The 17,258-nt window shown below is 39.7% G+C and overlaps 2 protein-coding genes across 7 annotated transcripts in view; one reads left to right on the forward strand and one right to left on the reverse strand.

Moving 5' to 3' along the window:
- LOC101549703 (patatin-like phospholipase domain-containing protein 4) overlaps positions 1-17,258 on the reverse strand; it is a 134,713-nt gene that overhangs the window by 22,009 nt on the left and 95,446 nt on the right. The gene's annotated exons all lie outside the window — the stretch shown is intronic.
- Positions 1-17,258, forward strand: part of LOC129400157 (uncharacterized) — an 80,716-nt gene that overhangs the window by 18,236 nt on the left and 45,222 nt on the right. For 3 of the 6 annotated variants that reach the window (XR_008627481.1, XR_008627484.1, XR_008627485.1), the window contains one exon: positions 16,931-17,044. The exons of the other annotated variants lie outside the window; for them this stretch is intronic. The gene's annotated coding sequence lies outside the window, so the exon portion shown is untranslated. The remainder of the gene's footprint in view (positions 1-16,930; positions 17,045-17,258) is intronic. 6 annotated transcript variants of the gene reach the window in all.

Below are 17,258 nucleotides of genomic sequence, written 5' to 3' on the forward strand. Positions count from 1 at the left end.
ATACAGACAACAGATTTGTACACACAGTAACTCATATACACATATACACAGACATAGATATATGCACACAGATACAAACATGCACACACAGACATGCACAGAGACACAGACATATACACAAACAACACATATATGCATAGACACATACTCACAAACATACAAACATATATACTCAAACACATATACACATAACCACACAAAGAACACAGACATGCACACATATTTGCACAAGCACATGAACACACAAACATATACACAGACACAGTCTATATACAGTGTATATACATACACACCCACATGCACACACAGACATACACATATGTGCACAAGCAAGTGAACACATACACAGAAATGTACATAGAGACACAGAAACACAGAGACACAGAAACATACATTGACATCCAGACATACATAGGTACACATGCACACATTCAGACATATACACTATAACACAGACATCTATATAGACATGTAGACATGTTCCCACACAGAAATCATCACACAGAAACACAACGCACACACATACATATACCCAGATAAACACAGAGACTTATACACAGACCCATACACATGATAGAGGGACAAACAGACATACACACACAATGACACAGACACACCCAGTGTAGACAGGAAACACATATACATAAGACATAAACATATGCAAAAACTCACAGACTTATACATATACATCTATTCATATGCAACACATATACAGACTCACACACATGTGCACATAGCAACTCACACATGTGCACATAGCGACTCACACTTGCACACTAAGAAACACACAGACATATACACAGACACACACACACATGCCCTCAGACGTAACACAGACATAAACAGTGTATTCAGATGCACACAGATGCACATCTACACATTCACAGACACATGTGCGCACACATATACACTCAGATATATACATACACATAGACACAGACACTCACTTATGCAAACAGACATATACAGAGATATAGAGATATACGTAAAATTACAGACATAATCAAATAGATGTGCACACAGACACACATGGCACACATACAGAGACATAGACATGTAGACTGAGATATACACTGACACACATAGACATATACTCAGATGTACACAAGACATACGCACACTGAAACACATGTGCACACACAGAGAAATATACACAGGCACATAGAGACACACAGATATACATACAGAGACATAATCATAAGACAAAACAGGACATAGAACAGACATATGCATACATATAATGACACATATATGCATACACAGTTAAAAAACATGCGCTCAAAGACATATGTACACACTTAAAGAAACACAAAGATGCACATATTTACATGCAAACAGATACGGAAATATACATAGACACTTATGCGCACAGCCACATAAACACATTGACTAACACAAACACATATAGACTGACATAAACAGACAAATACACAGACACATGCCCATATGCACACACAGATACATGCAAACATATACCCAGACACACACGGACACACAGTCATATAAAAAAACGGACACAGAGACATACAGAGGCACACGTGGAAAAGACACACATACATAGTCATATACACATACACCACACACATGCTCACAAAAAGACACTCATAGGCATATACACAGACACAGAAAAATACACGTCTACATAGACACTCATGATCATATAAACATACAAATGCATGTACAGACACACAGATATAGAGACACAGATGTACACAGAGATACACACATATAAACTGAGATACACAAACAGACAAATATGCAGACATATATTCACATGGACTCACAGATTCACAGACATGTACACTAACATATAGTCACACACATAGACACACACAGACACATAGTGACATACACACAGAGACACACATACACACACACGTACACAGACTTATATGCAGACCACACACATGTGCACACAAAGACACAGACATACCAAGACACACCCAGTACACACATAAACACAAGACATATACAGACACACATGTCAAGTGTACACACAGACAGAAATGTACACACAATGGACGTATACCCAAACACAGACACAGAGAAACACAGGTATACACACAGAGGGGCACACACAACAATGCACACAGAGACAAACACAGACGTGCAGACACATCTCATGCAGATATATACAGAAACAAACGTCTATATATATATTTATACAGACACATCCTCAACACACATAGAGATGAATACACAGACATAAATATGCACACAGACACACAGATATGTAAATAGACACAGACATGCATACACAGACACACAAATAGATGCACACCAACGTGCACATACACACACATACGCACACACAGACCTGTAGACACAACAACCCATTAATCGACTCACATATGCTTACACAGTCACACAGAGACATACGCAGATGCACCCACATGTTCACAAAGACATATAGAAACAAACACGTGCACAGAAATGCACATATATGCTCACAGATGTATACACAAACACGTGTACACACAACAGATTATACAGACAGAAATATATAAATACACCTGCATACATAGACATATGCACAGACATATACACAGACACACACAGGTACATACACATGCAAACACATAGGCATATACACAGATAGACACTGACTCACAGACATATACACAGGCATACAGATACACATGCGCACACACAGTCACTCAGACATACTTACAGAGACACACAGAGACATATACAGACACATACATGCATAAAGAAACATATGTAAACACATCTGCACACACATGAACACAGACATAATTGGCACATAAAACGTACATATAGACAGACACACAGAAACATACAAACCTTTTTTTAAATTTTTTTTATTTTTTAGCTTTTTGGGTCGCACCTGGCGATGCACAGGGGTTCCTCCTGGCTGTGCACTCAGGAATTACTCCTGGCGGTGCTCAGGGTACCATATGGGATGCTGGAATTCGAACCAGGGTCGGCCGCGTGCAAGGCAAATGCCCTACCCGCTGTGCTATCGCTCCAGCCCCTACAAAACTATTTTACAGACAGCCACATACACATAGACACACAGACACAAACACACATACAAACAGACACGTGCGTAGGCACTGAAACACAGAGCCACACAGACACACAAAGACTCACACAGATACATAGATACAGATACACACATATGCCTATAAAGACACACATGTGCACAGACATAGGGCCACAGCTATATACACAGACACAGATGCACATAAAGACATATGCAAATACACATGCATACACACAGTCATATAGACACATACTCAGAGATGTACATACATATACACAGACATGCAGATATATACATGCTGACACAGATGCAGACACACACATGCAGATACACACAGGCATATACAAAGACAGACAAGGCACACAAATACATGTACACAGGCACACCTAGTGCACACAGATATACACAGAAATATACTAAGGTATACATATCCACACAGACACAGATCAATATGCACAGATTTACACAGACATATACACAAACACACATGCGCACAGACATATGCAACAGACATACACAGAAATATTCAGACATGTACACACAGATATATGAACACAAAGACATATACAATCACACACAGTAGTCAGACATACACAGATGCATGCGCACATGCACTCAGACATGTACGTTGAAAAACAGACATACACACACATGCGCCCAAATACATGACACACAGACATAAATAGTACACTCAAGACACTTTCAGATGGACATACAGACATCCACAGATGCACAGATGTGCATACACATAATCACTTAGATATATACACACATGCAAACACACATAGACACAGACACTTATGCCTACATGCTTATACATATGCATAGAAATATATACGTAGAAACACAGACACAATCAAATATACACAGACACATACATGTATAGGCATAAAGACATATAGACTGACATAGACACAGACGTATACATATAGACACACAGAAAAATGCACACGGACATATATACAGATAAACAGACACACATAGATATACACATGCATACACATACAAATGCAAAACCATAGACACTTGTATATATGTGCACACATCCACACAGGCACAACATGCTCAAAGATAAATGAACACAGATATATAACTATATGCACAAAGACATATAGACACAACATAGACATGTACACACACATACACACAAAGTGATACACACTGACATACACAGGTACATGCATGTATCAGCAGACACAGATGTAGACACACAGAGAAACAGTGACATATACAGGGATAGACATACACACAGATATATACACAGAAACAAACCTGCACACACAGACACACAGAGACATATACACAGAAATGCACACGTACACACAGATATGAAATGTGCACAGAGACACACATCTATATAAACATGGATACATATAGACATATACGTGATGCACACACGTATACACAGATACAATTCACACGCATGCACATACTTGTCACATATCCAGAGATACCCAGACATACATAGACACATACACGCACCCACAGACATATACAAAGACACACAGAGGGATGATTAGACATATACACAGGCACACACCTGACGCATACAGAGATACACATACATATACACAGAAAAACATGCACACACAGACATACATGTACACACAGAACTCACAGACATAGGCACAGCCACGACCCACGTGCACACACATAGATACAACACAGACATATACCGAGACAGAGACACATATATAAACATAGTCATAAGTAGAGACTTAGACATATACACAAACTCACAAGCGTGCAGACACAGCCATATACACACAACCACACCCACATGCAGACACAGAGACATAGACATGCGCACACACATCATGCACACAGACACACATAGACATGCACACCGATTTGCAAATACAGATACAGACATATATATGTGCACAGAGAGACACAAGCATATACACAGACACAGAATATGTAGACATATACACAGACACACAGACATAGACAGGCACACAACACAGGCACATGAAACATACAGACATACACAGATACACACGCAGATGCCGGCATACAGATGCACACATATACACGTGCACACACAGACATATACACACACAGAGAACATATATACATACACAGACATATATGCAACCCTTGTGGAGCCAAAGAAATACAGACGCACACATAGGCACACTCATATGAATAGAGATATTAACACATGTGCACACACAGACTTAACAACACAGATATATACATAGACATACCAAAAATGCAAACACAGACACAACGACATACACAGACACACACACACATATATACACAGATACACAGATGCACACACAGACACATAGAGACACAGAGACAGAGGCGTATATAAAATCACACACATGCACACACAGAACAGATATATACAAACAGAATCAGGAACACACAGACATATACTCCAACACACACATGTGAACACAGACACCGTAATATACACAGAGAGACATATACGCAGACACATACACATAGACATATACATTCAGAGACTCACATAGACATATATACACAGACACACATTCACTAATACACTCATAGCACAGACATACGAAAAGTCTCACGTATTCACACACAGACATGTACATGGACACACAGAAACATACATATATATATTGACACAGATACAGACATATACACAGACACACAGAGATAGAAGTAAAGCACACAGACTGACACACAGAGACACACAGAAACACGCAGATGTAGAGATATATACCCATACCCACAGGGACACATAGATATATGAATAGACAACTGTGGGGATAGACACTTGAATACAGAAACATACATAGCTACACAGATACGCACATACAGATATATACATAGATACACACACAGACAGACACCCAGAAACGCATACAATATACACAGAAATATACAGAGACATAGACACACGCCCAGGGGCACACACAGACATACAGACACGAACATATACAAGAACTTTCCCCATGCACACACATAGACACAGCACAGTTTGTACACAGATACACTCGTTTGCACACAAAGACACATACAGATGTAAACATACATGTGCTACACTAACACAGACAAAAAGACATATACACAGAGACACAAATATATACCTAGGCACATATGCACAGACAGCTGAACATATAGCCACCTGTAAACCCATAGACTCACAAAAATACATAAACAGACACACACCCACATGCGCACATCATCACAGAATGGACTTATATACAGATTCACATGCACACACACTTAATACACAAGATACACGCAGGGACAGACTAAAACACACAATGGGCATAGTATGGAGACAGAGGTATATATCAACAAACGCAATACTCAGATCCATAAACACAGACACATGCACATACAGACATGTACACAGATACACACAATGAACACAGACATATTGTATGCGCTCAGAGACAAACACATATAAATAGACATACATATACACCTATGTGCAACACAGACATGCTGACTCACAGGCATACATGCAGACATATGGATACACTCCAGACATACACATACACTCCCAGACAGTATGTACACACAGACATATGATCACACCACCCATGCACACACAGAGAATAGCATACACATGCACTCAGACACAGATATACACACAGACACATATACGTATACACAGACACAAACATGCACACACAACAGCACACAAACATACACATAGAGAAAAATGTGCATACACTCAAAAAACACACATGGACAGACGTACACAGACATATACCAAACATAAGTACCCACAGAGACACACAGACCCGTACAATTAAAGGCATGCACAGAGAGACAGCAGATGTGTACAGAGACACATACAAATGCCCACACAGAGACACACAGATAAGTTCCTGGACACACAATACAGTCACAAAGACATATACAGATATAAACACAGACACATAGATGTACACAAAGACATATACACACAATACACGGACATATGCATCCACAGACTAAAAAGTATGCATGCAAAGATATGGGCATATGCACACACAGACACAAATATACAGACGTGTACATATGAACAATATACACAGACGTGAAAACATACACTGGCACACACCCATGTGTACATACAGACACAGACATATACAGACACACACCAACATAGAGACAAACACACCTGCATACACAAACAGCATACACACACCCACTTGAATAGATTGACAACAGACATATACAGAGACGCATGCACACACAGACATACACATTGACATACAGACACAATCAGACAATACAACATACGCACACAGACATTTACATACACAGTTACATAAACATGCACACACAACACACATACACAGGAACATACATGTGCACACTCAACTGCACAGACACATACAGACATATACACAGAGGCACACAGATATATACATAGACACACATACACAATCTCACAGACCCAAAAACAGATACAAAGACGTAGAAATAGCGATATACAGACACAGACATATACAACGATACACATGAACATAGACATACACACAAAGAGAGATTCACACACAGACTTATGCAGACATACCCAGTGCAACACAGAGAGACACAGTCATATACACAGATGCACACATGCACATACAGGCACAAAGATATATACACAGAGAACTCGAAACACACATAGATATATGCATAGAAGCACAGATGCACACAGAGACATGTACATAGCATAGACAAAAACACATGCACACATATTCATATACCCAGGCACACAGACATTTACACAGACATACATGTTCACACAGACATATATACAGACACACTAACAAAACAGACACAATGCACACAGATACAGATATACAACATATACAGACACATAATTGCACACATGACATTGACATGCACAGACACACAGACATATGCACAGACACACATGAACTCATGACATACAGAGACACATGCATAGACATCATCCACAGACACAGAGATACACACAGACACATAGACATACACACTCATCGGTATATATACATACATTACAATATACAGAGACACACATGCACACACAGATACAGAGACATACTAAAGCACACACATAGACACACCTATGTACAATATACACAGACAATATGTACACATTCATAAGCAGACACACACAGACGTATACATATACAAAGGCACACATACACATGCACTTACAGAGACGCAGACAAATGCTTCCACACTGAGACACGTATAGACTCACCGACATACACACACATACATACAGACACACAGACATATACAAACAAAAAAACCATAGATATATGCATAGAACACACAGGAACATGCACAGAGAGACAGAGACATTTACACAGATGTATATGAGACACATACGTACCTACATATGCAAAGAACAAGGACATAATCACAGACACACACGTGCATACAAACACACTGACATACACTCAGACACAGATATATACATAAACTTAGACATACACATAGATATACATAGATATACATGGAGACACAGAATGACATAAAAACAGGCACACATAGACACACACATATAGACACAGAGACGTATATAGATTTTATATGTATATACAAATGTACACACATAGATATTCATAGAGACACAGACATACACAGACACTCGCACAGGGACACAGATATATGCAGACACACAGACATATACATGGACATATATATAGAGAAACACAAACACACAACTCAACACATGCACCCAACATATACATATACTTATGTACATAGACACAGAAACATCAGACACATATCCAACAACATATGTTTGGACAAACACACATGCACACACAGATATGCATGCAGATGTATACATAGACAGAGACAGAAAAGGACATATACAGACACAAACATGTATACAGACACATACACAAACACACAAATATATACAAAGACACATGCAGGTACATAGAAACATTCACAGACACAAAAATGTACGGAAGGATACAGACTACATGCACAGAGATAATCACAGATATATGCACAGACACACACAGAGACTCACATACAAACACACATGAGCACACATAGGCATATACCCAGACTCATAGAAAAATGCAATCAAAGAAACACATACGCACAGAGCAAGACACAAAGAGATATAAATTAGACTCAGGCTCACACAGATATATATAAACAGAGATAGATACATGGATATAGAAGCATGTACACATTCATGCAGAGAGACAGATATATGCACAGACACATGCACACACACAGACAGCATAGACATACACAGACATAGACATGCATCTCATTCACACATAGATACAGAGACAAAAAATGCACACCCAGAGGCACAGACATAGGCAAATATGGACATGCACACATGCAAACACAGAGGCAGAGAAGCACATATACAAAGACAGATACACAAAAATATATACATACAAACAGACACATACCCACATATACACAGATACACAAAAATACATGTATGCACACAAGAGTCCTATACCACACAGATGTATCTATAGAAAGACACGTGATCACAGAGACACATGTACATATACACACAGACACATACATATGCACACTTACATAAATATATACACAGGCACATATATGCACGTACATTTGAATACAGAAATATATAAATACACAGACATATGCAGACAAACATAGATATACACAGGCACATGCACATACATACTGAAACAGACACAAGGGAGATATATACAGAGACACAGGTGCACCCAGACTTATACATAGACACATATACATGCATATACACAGAAACATGCGCTCACATGCAGTTATAAACACAGATTTTCACAGACATACCAACACACATGCACACACAGACACACTAGAAATATATAGATGCACATGCACACCTAATAAACATATACATACACAAAGACACACATAGATACACACATTTCTATACTCAGACACCCACTCAATGCATAGAGATACATTTATTCACAGACATAAACATGCATACGCAGACAGAGACGTACACACAAGAGCTGCACAGAGAAATATATACAGACACAAATACAGCACACAGGTACACACACAATCACAGTTTCACACATATGCACAGACACACCATACAAATACAAAGACACATATAGATACACAGACACAAAGAGACATACACAGACACATGCACACAGGAAAGAGATGCAGAAACACACAAACACACAGACATATACACAGACACTCACATGAACACACGGGGACATGCACACATACAAGATAAACATGTGCACACACAGAGACCTGTACAGAGAGGTCTCTGCACAAAGATACACATACTGACATATACACAGACACCAACAAATCTGTACACACAGACATCTACAGATACACAGATATATACAAACACAGAAACTCACACAGACATACTCATATATACATGCTTAAAAAAAGATGAAATACATACAGATACATAAACAGATATATATAAAGACACACAGATATATATACACAGACACACAGACATACTTGGTCACATACATGCTCACAAACAGATGAAATATATACAGATACACAAACAGATATATCCAAAGAAAGACACATATTCAGAGATACATACATGCACACACCTGCACACAGACTCATACACTATTACACAAATATACGCACACAGATATTTATAAACACACAGACACAATTTCATAGACACATAGAGTCCAGACATAGACACAGACCCAGATATACATACTAGCACACACACAGACACACTTTGGCATATACATAGAAACACACACATTGGTACACAAATGAACCTGCACGTATCGACATACACAAAGGAACATACAAACATATACCCAAACACAGGACCGTACACATAGAAACACACAGACACACAGACTTGTACTTAGACACACAGATAAACTTCGACACAATGACGGACATAAACATAATCAGATAGACTCAGACACATACAGGCATACAGACATATACATATACAAATGCATACAAAGATACACACCCATTCGTGTACACAAAAACACTCTCATGTGCACATACATTCACCGCAGACATACAGATAGGACATGCACACACAAGACATACACTCAGAAACACAGACATGCACACAGACACACACCCAATGCTCACACAAACACAAAGACATACACAGAAACACACATTGTACAAATAGACATGTACACAGGACACATTCACAGGTACAGAGACACACACAGACTTATACACAGACACATAGAGACACACAGATATGTAAGTAGACACATAGATATACACATACACACAACACAGACACCTATGTAGACATATACCCACATGCACATTCAGATACAGACCAGCATATACACACACAACATCGAGACATATAGACAAAAGAAGTGTTCATTCACAGACATGTACACACATACATACACCTACACTGTCACACATAGACAGACACATACACACACATGCACATGTACACACACTGACATACCTATTCATAGACGTATACACAGATTCACACGAACACATAAAAACACACAGACACACAGAAACATTTAAAGAAAATAGACACAGGCATACAAATCACAGACACACAGACACATACAGAGACACAGATGCATGCAAACACACATGTACACACAGAGACACAGACATCTACACACAATGACTCACCGATACACAGACATACATACAATTGTGCACATACATATACACAGACACAAAGATATGCACACACAGCATACACAAGCAGAAACTCACAGACATAGACATAGGCATACAGATATAATCACAGACAGATATACACAGACACCCAAGACATACATCCTCAGACACGTATAAATACACACAGGTATACACACACGAACACACAGATACACAGAAACAAATAGGCATATACATAGTCATGCATACACAGAAACACACAGGCGTATACAGAGACACACATTACCATGCAAACAACACTGCATATATACATATATAAACACAAACAACATTGACATATACACAGTCAAAAACTGACACACACACGGAGGAACCAACAGGCAGAGACACATGAAGACACATACACAGATTTATATATAAATATTGACAGCCACACAGACACCATGCATACAATCACAATAGAGATATATAGCCAGACTCACGTGTAAACAATAAACATAGACATACAGATATATACACAGACACATGGACACAATCATACACAGATATACATACACATGCACACACAGACATAAAGACATACATATTAAACACAGAGACACAGAGACACAAACTGACACAGAACCATATACAGACATACAGACACACACTGAGATCTATAGACAGAAACACAGAGACAGACACAGACATACACAGCCACAACACATGCGAACACATCGTCAAACAGACATATGACAAAAACACACAATGAGCACACATGCACTCACATACATATAAACACATAGAGAGAAACACCGATACACACAGACACACACATTCAAGACCTAAACATATACATAGAAAGACACAGATACGCACAGACATGTACACAGAAGCACACCCAGTGTACAGAGACACACACTGACATATACACAGACACCCACATGCACAGAAAGAGACACAACAAGCATACACAGACTTACATACATGTGCACAAACAGACATACAGATATATACATAGACAGATACACAATCACACATACATGCATATACACAGAAACAGAAATACATATATACATAGACACACAGACACATGCATACACACAAAACATAGACACACATACATATAGACAGTATAGTCTTTGTCCGCCTGTCTGTCTGCCTGCCTTTCTGTCCATCCAGACTGAGACATATATACATACGTGTATATATGTATGTATATATACATAATATACATACAAATGTATACATTGACACATGCGAACACAGACACACACAAAAGCACATGCACTGGCACACATATAGAGACAGAAAATGTGCACAGATATCCACACAGACACATCCAGACATACACAGGAACACACAGACATATGTACATATATCCAGAGACATACACACACATGCATACAGACGTGTATGTAGACACACACCCACATGCACACACAGAAACAACAAACACAGAAACACGAGTTTGCTCACACATAAGACAAAGACACACATATATACATTGATACACTGATACAGTCACATAGACATACAGAAATTCAGACATACACAGACAGACACAGATATATGCATCCATACACAGACAATAGACATATACATGCACACACTTAAGTAGACATATATACACAGACACATGTACATACACAGAGATATATACCTGAACAAGGACAGACACACAAGTTCACGCATACTAAAACATATACAGAGATACAGGTAGATATATATAAAGACACGCTTCTATGCATATACACCAACACACATGCACGCAGAGACACAAACTTATGGACAAACACACATGCACAGATACACATAGAAAAAAACACCTGTGGGCAGATACACATATATACACCTAGACATATAAAAACATACACAAAGATACAGACATGTACATATATTCACAGATATGCATAGACATATACACAGACATACACATGCACACACAGACACATGCAAAGACATAGATGTACACAGTGACACAGACATATATGCAAATACAATGACATGCACCCAGTGCACACAAAACACTAGCACAAACATATACACAGATACACACGTGTACACACAGAATCAGACACATATATAGACACATAAAACATGCACACAGATATAGAAACATGCACACACATAGACACACAAACACACAAACAAATGCATAAATATATAAACAGAAAAATACACACAACAGACACACATGCACCATAAGCATACGCACTGACATATACAGTCTCATACATGTACACACAGATAAATGCAAACATATACATAGACACAGATAGATGCACATAAACATATATATGCATGCATTACACAGATAGTTTTGCAAACATGCATACATATAGACACAGATATGCACAGACACACAGCTACACAAAGAAACACAGAAAAACATACAGACTCATGATCATATAGACATACATACCAAGATACATAGGAACACACCTCCACACATGGACAAACAGACATATCCACAAACATACAACCACTTCCACATATAGACATATGTATAGACACACATATATACACACACATGCCCACACAGAGACACAGACACACACATATGCACAGACACACAGAGAAACACCCAGAAATATAGACACAAAGATACGTGCACACACAAACATAAACACAGATACACACATACGCATACACACAGAAAATCAGTCATGTACATATACATAGATGCACATATTACACACACATATACATAGACACACATAGCATGAATACAGACACACAGGCACACTCAGACTTGTACTCACATACAACCGCATGGACACAGAGAGATACACAAAAAACACAAACACAGCCTGACCCACATGCATGCACAGATGTACGGACACACAAAGACATATACACAGACGCACATGCGCACAGACACACAGACATGTATACGGAAACACCAGTATACACCAACAAACACATGCATACACACAGACACATTTACAGACATACGCAAGCATACACAGATACACACGACATAGTCTCAGCTACACACATGCGCACAGACATACGTAAACAACAGATGCACTCACAGATATATATATATCCACACAAATACACAGACATATAAATCGACACACACAAATGCACATACACGGACACATGGACATATTCACAGATACACAATCATGTACCCACACAGACATACAGGCTCACACTTATACACAGACACATATGCACACAGATACAGGTATAGACTCAGACACATACACAGACATACAGCAAACACACACATACATAGACTTATACACAGAATCCCACATGGATACACACACACCTGCATACACAGAGATATACGCAGACATATAGACAGATACAGATATACACATGGACATATAGACAGGCACACACATATGCAGAGACTCCCATATACCCACATGTAGACACAGACTCACACAGACATACACAGATACACACCACACATATACACACAGAGGCACCTAGAGACATACACACATAAACATCCACACCCACACGAGGACACACGAATGTATACAGAGACACACACATGTACACGCAGATCTATACACAGAAACCCAGAGACATATACACAGGTGTGCACATGCACTCACACAACACACACAGTTTGAGAGAATGAGACACAGACATATACAGATACACACAACAAAGACATTGGCACAGATACATACATGCTCACAAAGACACACTTGCGAGCACACACAGACATAGACTTATAGACACAGATGTACACAAACACATGCACACAAAGAGGCAGACATATGCACATTCCCACTTGCACACACACAAATACAAGGATGTACAGAGACATGCACACGGACACATGTAGACACACTGGCATGTACACAGACTTAACACATGTACACAGAGATCGGAATACACAGAGACACACAGAAAAATTCACAGAAACATAAATGTACACATAGAAATATACAGACACAGATATTCACACAGACTTATACACAGGTGTATAAAAATAAAAAGAAAAGGCGCGGGCGAGGGAAGGGACGCCTCACAGCACCGAGCCAGGCACAGGGCCTAGGGCAGCAGCCGTCTCTCCCGCCACCAGAGTTCGGTAGCCTCCGGCCGCTTCCCCCACCCCGGGGAGGTTGATGGCGAAGATGTGGCAGGCGAAGGAAGGAACGGAGCCATGATGGTTGGTCTCACTTGCAGTTTATTCCAGTCTTCCCTCTATACACTCTCCATCCTCTCTACACCTGTCCGCCCTCTATACACTTTCCGCTCCCTCACCTTCTCTCCAAACCCCTTTTATTGATCATGGCCCTTCCAAAGGGCGCAATACATTGACGTCACCAAAAGCACCAAAAGATCTTACAGGAAGAACATTGAGGCAACATAATTCTCTTGTATCTGCAGGCTTGCTAATCTAGGCCCCCGGAAAGAAGATACAAAAACAAAAGGGAAGCCTTCTTTGGGCTGAAAGCACTCGGATTTACATCCCAAAGACCAGGCTGGGCTGCAGCCTGGAATCTACAATGTCAAATCAAACCTGGCTAGCACCTTAGATCTGCGGGGTCAAAGATCAGCTAGGTTTCTGTGACAAAAGGTTTCTGTGACAAAACTCCAGAAGGCAGCTGGAAAAGGGGAAATATTCCAACACACAGGCACACAAATGCACACACAGACACACAGACTTATCCACGGATACACACATATACACAGACTCACAAAACATGCACAAACACCCACATGCACAGGCACACAAATGTAAACATAGAAACATACATTTACAGATGTAGACATTCATATACAACAAATGCACAGACTCAGACACACATGCACATATACAGAGGCACACAGATATATATGCAGACATGCATAGTGTAAATACAAGACATAGATATATACAGACACAAACACATACACAGACACACATTTACATACATATACACAGCACACCTTCATTCACACACATGTGCAAACATTAGACATATACACACAGACTCTGACACACAAATATACACAGACACACACAGACATTCACTGACACAGGTAACCATAGAAACACAGACACACTCATGAATATGTAGTTATACATGAATGAACACAAAGACACAGATATTTACCTGGACACACAGACACATGCACATACACACAGAAATAACAGACATATTCACAAAATAATACACATATGCACAGAGACATAGACATACAGAGACACACAGACATGCAGATATATACATAGACACATAGACATGATCACGCAGACACACACATATACATAGACACAGACATACAAAGACACTGCTTGAACACTCACAAACATGCATACACACACATGTACACACAGAGATATACTCAAACACATACTCAGATGCACACACACAGACAAAGTACAAACATATACACAGACTCACTGTGTCCCATACAGGGTGGAAGGGATGCAGCCCTTGAGGCCTTGCCCTTTGCATGCAGGCGCTGAGCAGCAGAGGTGAAGGTCGCACCGTCATCGTCCAAATGACCACCACAGCGGCCCTGGAACACACGTGTGTGGTGGAACCCAGCCTTGGCATGGTGTCTGTGCTGCTGGTAAGCTCGGGGACAGTGTCCCTACCCTCCGTCCATTTGCAGCTCTGACTGGAGCACACTGACCACACCCACCTCTCTGCCCCACTCTGGGGACTCTTCTGCAGAGATTGTACAGAGTTGCCACCCTCTTCCCACACACATAGCCACAGACATACATCAAGACATAGACAGAACACAGAAACCACACAGACACACACAGAGACATATACACAGA

Source organism: Sorex araneus, chromosome X, assembly GCF_027595985.1.
Source record: "Sorex araneus isolate mSorAra2 chromosome X, mSorAra2.pri, whole genome shotgun sequence".
Taxonomy (NCBI): domain Eukaryota; kingdom Metazoa; phylum Chordata; class Mammalia; order Eulipotyphla; family Soricidae; genus Sorex; species Sorex araneus.